The sequence below is a fragment of the Mustela lutreola genome, chromosome 4, assembly GCF_030435805.1.
Source record: "Mustela lutreola isolate mMusLut2 chromosome 4, mMusLut2.pri, whole genome shotgun sequence".
Lineage (NCBI taxonomy): Eukaryota > Metazoa > Chordata > Mammalia > Carnivora > Mustelidae > Mustela > Mustela lutreola.
In genome coordinates, this window is record NC_081293.1 from 18,340,294 (window position 1) to 18,354,936 (window position 14,643).

A 14,643-nucleotide genomic window follows, 5' to 3' on the forward strand; every position below is an offset into this window, starting at 1 on the left:
AGAATCCATAAAGCCTTTCTTGACCCATGTTTTCCCTCCTTAATCCACTATCCCAGAGTTTAAAGCAATCCCTCAGGGAACACACCCAACACACACACACACACACACACACACACACACACACCTTATAACAACTGTAATTTTCATACTCTAAATATTAATTCTCACTATTCACCAGACCTCAGACAATGATGTTATTCATGATCTGAGTTTGTCTCTTGTATAAACTGGCATTACAGTAAATAATGTAAAAGCACGTCATTGACTTCAGAGTCAGAGGAGTTGGGTTGGAGGCTTAGATCTTCCACTAGCCCACTGTATGTGTATGTGTTGTCTAACTTTGCTATACATCTGCTTTCTGAAAGGAGAAATATATAACAATATTCTCATACAATTGTGAGATATATTGGGATATTTGTCATGTTTTTAAGATTTGTGTTTGTTGCATAGCCAATGCTAAGTAAATATTAGCTAAAACAAACACAGAAGGAACAGGTTGAGTTTTTTCCAGTGAGCTCCATGAAGGTAACAGACTGTCTTCACATCTTTGTGTTCTCCTCAATTAGATTTCCAATATATCCTATGGAGATAGTAACTGTAGCCATCAATGAGACCAGCCTCATATAAAAATTTATTCAGGCTACTTAGACCTTCCTTGGTAGAAACCATGTTTTAAAAGTTTCCAACCAGTCCTTTGGGTCCCTGGATGTGCTTTTTCTTTCTGCTTAATTCACTCAAATCATAGATGCCCACTCTTGCATTTATAGGTTGTCTTTTCATTATTCTTTTAGCAAGGAATCTAAATTCCCTTCTCCATATTTTGCCATCCTTGTTCCAGCTTTTTGGAAGCTTCATACAGGTATTTATCTCCTTTGAAGATTATTTTCACATTGCTTTAAGAGCAAAGGGCGCAGTTCCTGCCAAATCTAACTGCAGAGGATAGAGGAGATCATTAGTTGACTAAATATTTCCACAACAAAAGTTGGGAAATTTCACCCCAAGGGTATTGGTATTTCCAGCCATTCTCTATGGATCAACAATTAGACCAAGTTCATCTATCAATTATGAAACAGCCCAGAAAGAATTTGGACTTTTATTTTTGCCAAGCAGCAAAACAAACTGAAAAGCGTGGAAAATACCACACAAATGCCCAAATTAATTTATTTCTGTGTCTGTGACTGTTTTCCCTCTTCACCAGTCAGAAGTTACTGAATCCAAGTCAATATTTCTTTTACCACCTACTATGTGATAGGCAGTCTGTATACCCACTAAAAGAACTCTTTTGAAATGAAGTCTAATTTAATTAAAACCATCCCTATGATGCATCTGCGTTATTTGAAAAAAGTAGATTCTTTTCTTTTTGGCCAGAATGGTCTCATCTGTGAATGAATTCACCAGCTACAATGGCTTCAGGTTCTCCAAAGATGGTAGAGTGGACTGTCCATAGATTCTGGAGTCACTTTTCATCCTGGCTACAGTTACCAGCTCTGTGGCTGAGTAAGTTGTTTTGTCTGTGTGATCCTCTTTCCTCCACTGAAAAATGAGTGTAATAGGATTTACCTCACTATGCAGAGCTGAAGGATGAATGCAATAGGGCAGGCAAATAGCAGTTTCCCTCATCACTTTATATTCATGCATTTTACATATCATCTAGGACATGCTGGAACAAATGCAAGCCCTACATAACTTGGTTTTTGCTTCCTTATTTAATGACCACAAGAGCAGAAATTTGACCTGATTTATTTTGTGTATCTTCTATTTCTATGAAAGAAATAACTTGGGCTTTGATATGAGATTATTGAAATTTATCTTTTGATTACAGGAGGGAAGTCCTTGTCTTGAATCCTACATGCACATCTATCTCAGATTAGTAGATTAGTGAAAATTCGGATAATAGCCAACGTAAACCTTTAGTGCTAAGGTTCTAAATAAATTGAGTTCTGAGGCTTTATGTCTTTTTCTTCCACTTAAGTGGGAACTCTAACCGCCTATTCTGGGGAAATCTCCTTTGAAGAAGGCCAGGCCTGTTGGTGGGTACCATGGTGCTAGCTGTGGAAGACAAATTAGGCTAATTTAAGTAACAAAAATCCCCTAGATTGGATATTGGATAGCTCACAACAGAACTAAGGTCAGAAATTGGGGGGTGAGGGAAGACAAACAAATAAGGGAGGTTGGGCACCATTAAGATCCTGTGGCAGAAACAGTCTTTGTGGACTGATGCCACCAACCTTGACACTTTTGAGAAGATGTTAAGTTCTAGCAGAGCTACCATAATTAATCTCTGTTTACTCCTGTATAGTTGGGCTACATTCTTGAGATTCATGTCCTAGTTATGCAAAGGGAGAGAAGAGGGACTTTGATTTCAAGCTACCATGATTCTTTAAAAATATGTAGGTAGTTAACAATATATAGGTATAATTGAAAATTGCTAAAAGAGTAGATATTAAAAGTTTCCATTACAACACAAACATTTGTAACTATGTGAGATGATGGATGTTAACCAAATGTAGAGTGGTAATCATTTTGCAACATATACATCTACAAAATCATTTTGCTGTACACTTAGCTAATACAATGTTGTGTCAATTATAGCTCATACTCTCATGAACCCACATAGAAATGTGTTCTCTGAAAGGCTATGGCTGCATTTGGACAGACATAAACTTTCTAGGATGATCTGGCTGTGCACCCTGTATTTAACTGAGTCTGGCCTCCAAATTTTGTCACACTCAGTGGTGAAATTTCTCTGGAGCCCTGTAAGATTACCAGTGAGCATATCCATGCAGTGAGACATCTATGATGGAGACACTGATGTTGACTTACGCTCAAACATGAAAACTGGAATACGAGTTGCTGAGGTATTTGAAGACATCATGTTAAAAGCTTCTTGTTTGACTTTCAGTGCTGAACAGTGTTTGTTTGTTCCCTTCATTTCAGGCCACAGAAGATTAGTTTTGCCAGAATAAGAGAGATAGCTAAAAGGCAAAATAGCAGCTAAATGAAAAGTACTTTGATGAAAGTGCATTGCGGTAGATAAAAGCATTTATTATGTTTGGAATCATTTAGGCCTGGGTTGGAATCCAGCCCTCCAACTCTTTTCAGGATGACAAGTCTTGGTATGGTGATTTAAAGTTCTGTGAGCCTCATCTATAAATACGGATAACAGTGTCCCCTAGAAATGGACGGTTGTGAGCATGAAAGATGATCTATTTAAAGCACTCAGCTGGGGCACCTGGGTGGCTCAGTCGTTAAGTGGCTGCCTTTGGCTCAGGTCATGATCCCAGGGTCCTGGGATCGAGTTCCGCATCAGGCTCTCTGCTCAGCGGGAAGCCTCCCTCTCCCACCCCCCCTGCTTGTGTTCCCTCTCTTGCTGTCTCTCTCTGTCAAATAAATAAATAAAATCTTCAAAAAATAAAAAATAAAGCACTCAGCCACACTACAGCCCAACCAGCACTAGATCCTGTCTGCCCCCAACTCTTCCTCACTCACAGAAGAAAATAAAGAAGTCAGCTTGGCTCTTTAACTATAAAGCATGAGATTACTAGAAGCCGTTGAGTAAAATTCAAAGGTTAGATGCCACCAGTGAAATAAAACATCAGTGTAGAAAAGAGAGGGCATGGAGCTCAAGCAAAGAGGAGACAGAGCTGTGGTATCGGCATAATTCCTGTATTAGGGGAAAGCCATTTGGCACTGGAGTCACTTGTGAAAGAGGAATCTTCAAAATAAGAGAAGTAATTTTCACAAGGCACATGCTGTGTATCAAGCTGTGTCCTTTACACACCCAGGTCCTGCTTGGGGCACTCCGTCCCATGGTGTGGTTAGTAAAACTGAGGCACAGAAAGGCAGTGAGTGGATTCCTTCTGACCTCAGTTCCACTGCTTTCCAGGTCAAATGGTAGAAAACGACTTCCTTCATCAGCCCGAGTTTCTGTCTCTTCCACTGAAGAAAGCAACCAGCAAATTTGAGCCATTTCAAATTGGAGTTTGGGTCAAGTATTAGCTGTGATCTAGTCAATAATAATGAAGGCAGGCAGGGAGAGAATGGTGTCTCTGAATAAACATGAAGTTTCCACTGTTAACCACATACATGGCAAGGGTGAGGGAATTGGGGGCCGGCGGTGGCGGCAGGAACATTGCATCGGCAAATCCAGGAGGCCCCATTCACATTTTAGTGCTGTAAAAAAAAAAAAAAAAAATAGACTTAAAGATAGAGATACAGCAGTAAGATAATTTCATACCCTGTCAATGTTAATGTTACCCTTATGCATTAACTGGCTCACCCAAGTATTATTTAATCTAAGATAGGAATGGGCAAACTATCACCCACAGCCACATGTTTTTGTAAATAAAGATTTTTTTTTTTTTTTTTTTTTTTTTTGGAAAAACCACATCCACTTGCTTATGTATAATCTAAAGTTTCTATCCTTCAATCTCAGAATTGAGGAGCTTCATAAGAAACCATATGACCTGGAAAGCCAAAAATAATTAGTGTCTGGTCCTTTGGGATGTGTGCACACATCCCAAAACACATCCCAACACACTTTGGAAAATTTGCTGGCTCCCTGGCCTGGGGTAATGTACTTATGTTTGAATTTGCCATTTACTATTTAATTAGACCCCAGATATTTAAAAGTTACGTATCTACTGGTTGATTTCTACAAGTTAGAAAGCATAACCAGAAGGCTATAGCTTTATTGCTCTGTAAGATATTAACCAGTTTAGAACATTCCAACAAATTCATTTCTGTATTCCCCTTGACCTACTGACTATATAAATTCCTTTCCTTAAATTCTCCTTTGAGGGACGCCTGGGTGGCTCAGTGAGTTAAAGCCTCTGCCGTCGGCTCAGGTCATGATCTCAGGGTCCCGGGATCCAGTCCCGCATCAGGCTCTGTACTCGGCAGGGAGCCTGCTTCCTCCTCTCTCTCTCTCTCTCTGCCTACCTCTTTGCCTACTTGTGATCTCTGTCTGTCAAATAAATAAATAAAATCTTTAAAAAAAAAAATTTATCCTTTGAGCCAGATTTGCCATCTCAAGGATCCCCTCACTAATATTAAGTTGAAGAGATGTTTGATCCATGTTCATTCTATTTTGCATGAGTCATGTTTTTAATGTGTGGGAAGTTCTAATTCGGCAACTCCAAGGGACACCTTCAAATACAATGTGAATGGAGAGGGTGCTAAGTCTCAAGACGGGGATGGTAATACTGGAGAACCAGTACCTCATTTAATGCACACAACAACCTTGTAAGGTATGTTAACCTACAAAAATGGGGAAACTAAGGTAATAGCAAGACCCATCTCACTGGGTATTTTTTGGTGGTAAAAAAGATAGTGCAAGTCAAGTATTTAGCACAATACTTACTGCTTAATATTTATTCATTAAATTCTTCTTCTTATTATTATTATTAATGGCATTATCCTGTATATAACCTGTTTCTTCAGGTGAAAGTAATAGACGTTTGACTCCTATTAGCATGAGCAAACAAAATTTATAAAGGAAGTTATTAGAGTAAGTACCTTGTGCTCATAGAATCAAAGGAAGGGCACCTCTTCTCCACATTGGCTAAGGCTCAGAGGTGAGAAAGCCAGCCATGCCTTAGAGATGCAAGTGATTTGGTTTCACAGGACTGTAAACCCTGATCTAATATGGAATTGGCCTCATTTCTTCTACCCTGTAAACTGAAGCAGAGATTATAATTTCCTTACCTTTGGATCCCCATGTTGCTCAGCATGGTGCCTGCCACTTAGTACATGTTCAGTAAAAATGTCTTGAGTTAAATTACCAGCCTGTTGTTGGGGTTGGTAAGTACGTATGGCTAGCAAAAAAAAAAAAAAAAAAAAAAAAAAAAAAAAAAAAGTCAAGATCTATAGAAATAGCAATATATCTGATTTTGGTGGTACAGATGGAGGCCAGGTTGGGATGAGGGCTTTGAATGGTAGCCTGAGGCTACATTTCCTCTTCACAACTATAAAATGAGACAAAGCTAACATTTCCAACCAGCTTGAGTGTCCAGACATCACTGTTGTGTTCTCTTTCTGTTGTCGGAATCTTTCTCTGCTTTGGGGGAAGTGGAGAGATAAGACCTATTCCCCTTAACCCCTAGGGGCACAAGATTGGCCACCTTTATTACATTATGGGAGCTGTCTGCCTCAATTGCGCTGACAAGACCTGCCAGGCCTGTGCACACATCCTGGTCCTTCTAATCCCTTCAGTTCCATCACCTGGACGTTTTATTTGAAATTGATTTTTAAATGTCTGAGTAATTGAGGTTTATGTGTAGTTGCCTCTCTGCAACAGAGGTAAGCTGAGGCTGCTTATAGCCTCATTAAATGCTGATTAAATGTGATTGCATTACTGGAGACCCCGATTGGTGCCATTCCTCAGGGCACCTATCAGAGAACAGATTCCGCACTTGGCAGATTCGAGTCTGGAGAGCAGAAACTGTACAGAGCCGGGCTTTGCATCCTCTGTTCACCTTCCACAGATGACCAGCTCCCATAGGAGGGTTATTTTCCAGACTTCTCATCTGTGGTACACATACAAGCCTTTAGACTCTGGTAAAGGCAAAAGATCCACTTTTTTCCCAAAGACATGAGACTCTCACCGGAGTCAATCTTATGACCGAGAGTTCTGAGGTGGGAAGTGTAATGTCTTTTGGCACAGATCTAATGACCTGGACAGTTCTAGAACCTCTCTTTCCATCTTTCTCCCCCTGCCAGTGTCCCACTCATACCCTGCATGTATGGCCCCGGACTTGTTCTTTACCAAACAAATTGGTCTTCAGATTTGGCACAAAAGGGTCATAAGAGGGCCTTTAGGGAACAAAAGAGACCACTAGGAATGGTTGTGATCTTAAAGACATTCTCTGTCCTCCTCATTCTTGTTAATAGCTTTGCCACTGCCCATTGCCCGAGGCACACAATTTTGAAGTGGGAATTGATGGGGGCAGACAAGTTTTGATGTTGAAGTCAGGAAGTCCGGGGTTTGAATCTTACCTCAACTCATTACAGCTTGGGTAGCCATGGGTAAAATCCTGAGTCTCTGGCTCGGTTACTTCATCAATGAAATGGGTGTATCAGAGCCTCCTTCACAGGGTAAGGCTGTGAATACATCATGAAGTAAGACATGTAAAAGACTGGGCATAAACGAAGAATTCAGTCAATGTGAGTCCTTCTTCCCTAAAGGGATTGTAAAGCTCATCTAAAAAACAAAGAAACAAAAACAAATTTAAAAGAAACTACACCTGACCCCCCCACACTTTTTTTTTTTTTTTTTTTGTCTTGGATTCTCCATTATGGATCATGAGCTCTGGGTTGTATAAAAAGGCATCAACAATGTTTTGGAGGAAAAAGAAGGAAGGTCAAAAGGCAGGGTTCTGAGACCTCCAACCTCTCCTGGAACATACACTATCAGGAGCAACTCACTTTTAGTCTATTTTATGTATTGGGGTTCTATGTAATATTTCTACTGAAAACTTTACACAGCTTTAAAAAGAAAAATTGACTACTATTACTGTATTAGAAAATTCATCGTGTTCACAAGGTGAAGTTAAGAAATCCCTATTTCCCATCACACTGCAATGTCTTCTTAGCACACCAGGTGGCAGAAGCTCCTTGGCATGTATGTGAAGAAATTTCACAATCTGTCTGGACTAGTGCATCACTAAAGCTTTTGCAGTAGAGAACAGAATGCACAGATTCAGTTAATTAAAGGCTAAGCCTCTAGGATTTGGAGTTCTCTCTTTTTTTAAGCCAAACCCAGAGCAGCTAAGTTCTGTACTTGGTCTTCCCAGAGTTGTTCCTAACGTATTGTCTGTCTCTATTCTAGCACCTTGCACTGAGCAGCACATTGTGTAGGAATTCAGCAAGTGTTGGTCAATAGAAGGTTCTCCATTCCAAGTAGGTCAGACCTCAATTCTCATAGTTTGTGCTGATTTTCCCTGAAAGGCCCCAGGAATGTATGCTTTGTACTGAACATGTGTCAATAAAACAAACTAAGAGAGAAGCTTCGGGAGAGGGATATGGCAGGGAGGACCTCACCGGGGAGGCAACGATTGAGATGGGCCCTTCCGGAGTTAGGACTTGGAAGAGAAGAGAAAAAGCAAGTGATTCTTGGCAGGATCCAGCGTCAGAGCAGAAGTGAAAGGCAAGGCCGAGCAGAGTGTGTGGATAAGAAAAAGATGTGAGATTCAAAAGAAATGGGAAAATGTATTTCCCTAGGTGATACATAGAAAATGTTGGGTCCCTGGGGTGCCTCGGTGGCTCCATCAGTTAGGCGTCCGACTCATGGTTTCGGCTCACGTCGTGATCCCAGGGTGCTAAGAAGGAGCCCCACCATAGGTTCCTGTCTGAGCAGGAGTCTGTTTCTCTCCCTCTGCCCCGCCCCTCACTCTCTCTCTAAAATAAATAAATAAATATTTTTGGAAAAAGAAATTCTAAGAAAATGTTGGGTCCCTGTCTTCATTTTTGATCAGAGAATTCAGCCACTGTTAAGCAGTGCAAATAGAGATCTTCTCCCAAAGTATTTAGCCAGGAATCTGTGTCCCTTTCCAAAAAGGAGAAGAGATAAGTAGGGCAAAAGGTTAGGCCACCATTTATTGGACATTAGTATGTGGCAGGCACTTTACTAGACACTTAAAGTGGGCTCATTTAACACAAAGAGCGACCCTATTCATACATTCATTTATTCATTCAGCATAAATATATTCAGTGTTAACATGTTCTGGGCTTTGTATAAAAGCTCAGAATTTTGATATAGCAGTGTATAAAACACCTCGCATCCCCCTCCTTGTGGAACTTACATTTGTAGGGGTGAGAAGAACAATAAAATAATCAACTAACACTTGGTAAGCATGTAGAAATATTGGGTATATTTCTGGATATACCCAGAAATAGGTATCTTCAAATGCTATACTTTTAACCCCAAGGCCTTTCTCATGCTCTTGGCATCATTGGGAAATTTCTGTTCTTTTCCCTTGACATACTTTCATTCTCTGAAACAAAGGAACCAGCCAAGGTCCACTGAATAACTTTGAGAAACCTACAAGGCCCCATGCCTGCCCTTGGGATGATTTTGAGTTCTGCAGAGAGACTTTTTATTACAGGAGTCTTGAACACTACATACTCCCTCCACAGATGAAATCACATCATTGCTTTTAACCCATCTCAGTTCAGTTCCAGGTATGAATTTATAGACTGCTGCTTCCAGGCCCCAGCAGTGTCACTGTGACTTAATACTCTGATTTTACAGTTTTCCTGGTTTAGTCACTTATTGGAGCCTTTGGGTATTCTTCCCCTCCCTACTTCTTCTTAAAGAAACATGCTTATAGCCCATAGCAAAACTAAACACAGTAGAGTTCACATCTACACAATTAGGGACAAAGGGGTTCCCCTCTGCAGGCTCTGTCCTGGAAATTGACTTCCCAGTCATCTTTAATAAAGGTTCTTTAATGAAAGTCTCATCTTTGAGACCGAGGCAGGGTTTCCTGTGAAAGTGAAGAGCCTCCAACTACAAAATATTATAAGTGGCATACAGTGTTTCTCAAAATGATTTCAGAGCATTTATGTATTATTTATGTATGCATCTCTCTTCCTCTCTTAATATAAGCAACTCTCACTGAACTAAAACAATTTGGGGGATCCAGGTGGTAGATCCAATGTGTGTCTGTGTGTGTGTGTGTGTGTGTGTGTGTGTATGTGTGTGTGTGTCTTGTGTGTGCTGGGGGAGCAGGAGGAGATTTGCATTCCCTTCATTTGTTATTTTTCTTTGTTCACTGAAATGTGGCATACACATTAAATACACATTTCTCTCTTCTAGAAGAAAAATCTCTAAAATAAACAAGAGAGAAAATTCCCCCCTCTTCTTAGCACTTCTATTTAAGGGAGAAAACTCAGAAGATAAGTGCTAAGACATGCAATAGTTTTAGAGAAAACACATTATGTTAGACCCAACACAGAACATTCAAAATGTCTGTCTTCAGAGACTGACCTATCTATAAAAAGCATACCCACGTATTCTGTAGAAAGCATCAAGGAAGAGCCTTGGGTGAGGAAAGCGAGGGCAAAGGGAATGTGAACAGGATCAGCAGTACATACACTTCTCAGTATTCCTGGAAGTGCTCCCAAAGATGACACAAACCTATTAAAACTGTCCCGCTTTAGGAACCCCCACATAACCCCCTTAGAGTAACCAAAGTTGCCAACATTGTCACCTTCAATGAATCTCAACTGCAGATGAAATAAAAGCCCAACTCCTCCTCTCAACGTTCAAAACTTCCAAGGTCAAGACCCTACCTCTTCTGGAACATACACTATAAAACTCATAGAAAATTATAGAAACTCATAGAAAATTATATACCCCTCTTGGTCATAGAAGCCAGGTTTCTGCCACCCCAAGGATATTACTGTCTTCCAGTTACTCTGTATCTTTCCCCTGTATATTTACAATGATGGGTCTAAAAAAGAGATTAGTTAAGTACAGAAGGAAGACAGAACAGAGAAGGGAGCCTGGGATGAACCCCAGGGGCACTCCAGTATTTAGAGCGCATAGTATAAGAAGGCAGAGAGAAAGACAGAAAGAGCTATTCCTGAAATGGGAAGAACTGTAGGAGAGTATGGATCTCAGAAACCAAGAGAAGAGAGGGTTTTAAGAAGCGAAGAGTGGTTAACTGCCAAGTGACCCTGAGAGTGAAGTGAAGAAGGAAACACGCCTATTGGTTGTGTTAATATGGACATCATGGAGTTGTCTTCATGGGATGTAAAAGCAGGAAACCCAGCTGAGGGTGTTTGAGGGAGAAGGGTAGATGAGGGGGAATGGAGTTCTCTCAGGAATTACACTCTAGAGGGCATTTTCCAAGATAGCTTAACCTAATCTTTAACAAGTCCATGACATAGGAAAAAAAAATGTGTGTGTGTGTGTGTGTGTGTGTGTGTGTGTGTGTGTATTCCAGACTGAATTCCATTTAAGGCAAAATCATGTAAAAGATAAAATCAGTTCCAACATAGAGACCTTATTTGGATTGTTACTCAACTAAACCAACAAGAAAAGACAGTTTGGGTATAATTGAGGAAATGTCAATCTAAATTAGGTATCAGATGATGTTAAGGAATATTTGTGAATTGTGTTACGTGTGATGACGTTATCATGGTTATGTAATAAAACGCACTTATTTTTAAGGAATGCACTGAAATACATAGAATTGGAATGTCATAAGGTTTGATATTTGCTCTAAAATGTTGAAACAAAAAATGAAAAGAGAGATGAAGGAAATATGACCAAAGCTAATAATTTTTACATTTGTATGGGGAGTACATGGGGGCTCATTATAAAGTTCTACTTTTAAGTATCCTTGAAATTTGTCATAATAAATGTCACAAAATAGTTGTACTGTGAGGGAGAACAGAGAAATAGGACAGTAGCTAGAGAAGAATGTAGGTCAAGGGAAATTTGGATTTTTCTTTAAGACTCTTTTTAAAGAACAGTTTTAGGTTCATTAGAAAATTGAAAGTGAAGAGATTTCCCATGTACTTCATGCCCTGACAAATGCATAGCCTCCCCCATTATCACTTCCCTCCACCAGAATTATAACATTTGTTACAACTGATGAGCATACATTGATACAATGTAATTACCCCAAAGTTCAAAGTTTACCTTAGGGGTCACTTTTGGTACTGTACATTCTTTGGGTTTGGACAAGTGTATAATGACATGTATCCATTACTAGGATATCAGAATATTTTTACTGCCCTAAAAATACGTATTCTGCTTATTCATCCCTCTACCCTCCACCCAACCTGTGGCAACCACTGATCATTTTACTTTCCCTATACTTTTGCCTTTCTGGAATGTCTTACAGTTGGAATGATACTGTAATATAGCATTTTCAGATTTTTTTTTATCGCTTAATAATATATTTTAAAGATTCCTCCATGTCTTTGCATGGTTTGATAGCTCATTTCTTTTTAGCATGGAAAAGTATTTTGTTGTGTGGATATACCAGCTTATCTCTTCACCTGCAGAAGGAAATAAATCTTGATTGTTTTTACTTTTTGTCCATGATCACTAAAGCTACTATAAGCATCCATGTGCAAGTTTTTATGTGGTCATGAATTTCCAACTTCTTTGGTAAATACAAAGGAGTGCAATTGCTGGATCATTCTATAAAAGTCTGGGTAGTTTTGTAAGAAATCACTGTCTTTCAAAGTGTCGTACCATGTTGCATTTCCACCACAAATGAGATTCCACACTGCTTCATCGACTTCTGGTATTGCCAGTGTTTGGATTTTGGTCCTGCTGATAGCTATGTAGGGATATCTCACTGTCATTTTAATTTTCATTTCCCTGATGACACATAATGTAGACATCTTTTGATATGTTTGTTTGCCATTTGTATACCTTCTCTGATGAGGTGTCTGGGAAGCTCTTTTGCCCATATTTTAATCAAGTTGTTTGTTTTCTGATTGTTGAGTTTTAAGGCATCTTTATATACTTTAGATAAAAGTCCTACATCAGGTATGTGTCCTTTCATAAGTATTTTCTCCCAGTCCATGTATTGTCTGCTAATTCTGCTAATTGCTATTGTCTTTGACTGAATACAAGTTTTAAATTTTAATAAAATTCAGCTTATTCATGATTTCTCTCACGGATCATGCCTTTGGTATTGTATCAAAAATGCCATTGTTATACCTAAGATCATCTAAGCTTTCTCCTATTTAATTTTCTATGAGTTTTATAGTTTTGACTTTTACATTTAGGTCTATGATCTATACTGAGTTAATTTTTAGGTAAGGTGCCGGGTTTATTAATTTCCATGTAGGTGTCCAGTTGTTCCAGCACCATTTATTAAAAAAAAAAATCTGCTTCATTGTATTCCTTTGGTCCTTTGTCAAAAATCAGTTGACCAAATGTGGGCTTATTTTTTGGCTCTCTATTTTGTTCCACTGATCTATCTCTTCTTTCACTAATACCATACTATCTTGATTACTATGGCTTTACAGTTGGTAAGTCTTACAGTCCAGTAGTGTTAATCCTCCAACTTTGTTTATCTTCAATATTGTGTTGACTATTCTCAGTATTTTACCACTCCATATATACTTCAGAATGAGTCTACCAATATCCACAAAATAGTTTGCTGGGACTTTAATTAGGATTGCACTGAATCTACTGAACAATCTGTTGGGAAGAACTGACATCTTAACATGATTGAGTCTTACTGTCCATGAACATGGAATATCTCTCCATTTATTTAGTTCTTTGGTTTTGTTTACTTTAGAGCTTTGTACTTTTCCTCATATTTAGACCCTGTACATCATTGTACAATCTTTATACCAGAGTATTTCATTTATTTGTGTGCTAATGTAAATGGTATTGTTTTTATTTTTTTATTTTAAATTTTTAATTTTTGTTAAAGATTTTATTTGTTTATTTGACAGACAGAGATCACAAGTAGTCAGAGAGGCAGGTGGGGGGAGGGGAAGCAGGCTCCTTGCTGAGCAGAGAGCCCAATGCGGGGCTCAATCCCAGGACCTTGGGATCATGACTGGAGTGAAAGTAGAGGCTTTAATCCACTAAGCCACCCAGGCACCCCAATGGTATTGTGTTTTTAATTTCAAATTCCACCTATTCATTGCTGCTCTATAGGTATTCTTTTTGTATATTAAGCTTATAGCCTTACTGTTATTATGGATTTGTCCTAGGAGTGTTCTTTTCTGTTCTTTCAGATTTTCTATATAGACTATCATGTCATCTTCAAAAAAAGAAAAGAAAAAAGACACTTTTATTTCTTCCTATCAAATCTGTATGCCATTTCTTGTCTAATCATATTAACAAGGGCTTCCTGTATAATATTAAAAAGAAGTGGTGAATGGAGACAAACATACTTTATGCCAAATGTTAGTGGGAAAGCTTCAACTTTCTCACCATTACATATGATGTTAGCTGTAGGTTTTTTATATATTCTTTATCAAGTAGAAGAAGTTCCCCTCTACTTCCAGTTTGCTGAGAGTTTTTGTCATGCATGGGTGTTAGATTTTGTCAGATGCTTTTTCTTACTCTTTTGATACGATCATTGGGTCTTCTTTTTAAGCTTTTTGATGTGATGAATTATATTAATGGATTTTTCAAATGTTGTACCAGTCTTGCATACATGAGAGATTATGTATTATCCTTTTTATACATTGTTAGATTTGATTTGCTAATATTTTTTGAGGGTTTTTGCATCTATGATCATGAGAGATATTGGTCTATAGTTTTCTTTCTTATAATGTCTTTTTCCAGTTGTGACATTAGGGTAATGCTGACCTCCTCAAATTAGTTAGAAAATAGTTCCTCAGCTTCTGTCTTCTGAAAGAAATTATAAAGCCTAAGTATAATTTTTTCCTTTAATATTTGGTAGAATTCACCAATAAACCCATCTGGATCTTTGAGGAAAGCTTTTAAATTGTTCTTTAAAGAAGAAACACTGTGATGACAAGGATCCAAGAGAGAGGGAGAAAGAGATGATACAGGAAAGACAGGGAAGAGTCATGGTTCTAAGTACCTAAGGAGACCAGAAGACTCTACCAATTCCAAGTGAAAAATCTGGCCTCTGAATTTTGAGAGGAGAAGAAAAGTTGGCAAGTAGGTCAGTGGACTTGGTACTAGAA

At 38.8% G+C, this 14,643-nt stretch overlaps 1 long non-coding RNA gene across 1 annotated transcript in view; it reads right to left on the minus strand.

Annotated features, from left to right (window-relative positions):
• Positions 1-3,488: 3,488 nt before the first annotated feature.
• LOC131830692 (uncharacterized) overlaps positions 3,489-14,643 on the minus strand; it is an 85,709-nt gene continuing 74,554 nt past the window's right edge. The window contains exons 13-15 of the long non-coding RNA XR_009353304.1: positions 6,997-7,101; positions 5,707-5,816; positions 3,489-4,173 (exon numbers count right to left, since the gene is read on the minus strand). This is a non-coding gene — a long non-coding RNA (uncharacterized LOC131830692). The remainder of the gene's footprint in view (positions 4,174-5,706; positions 5,817-6,996; positions 7,102-14,643) is intronic.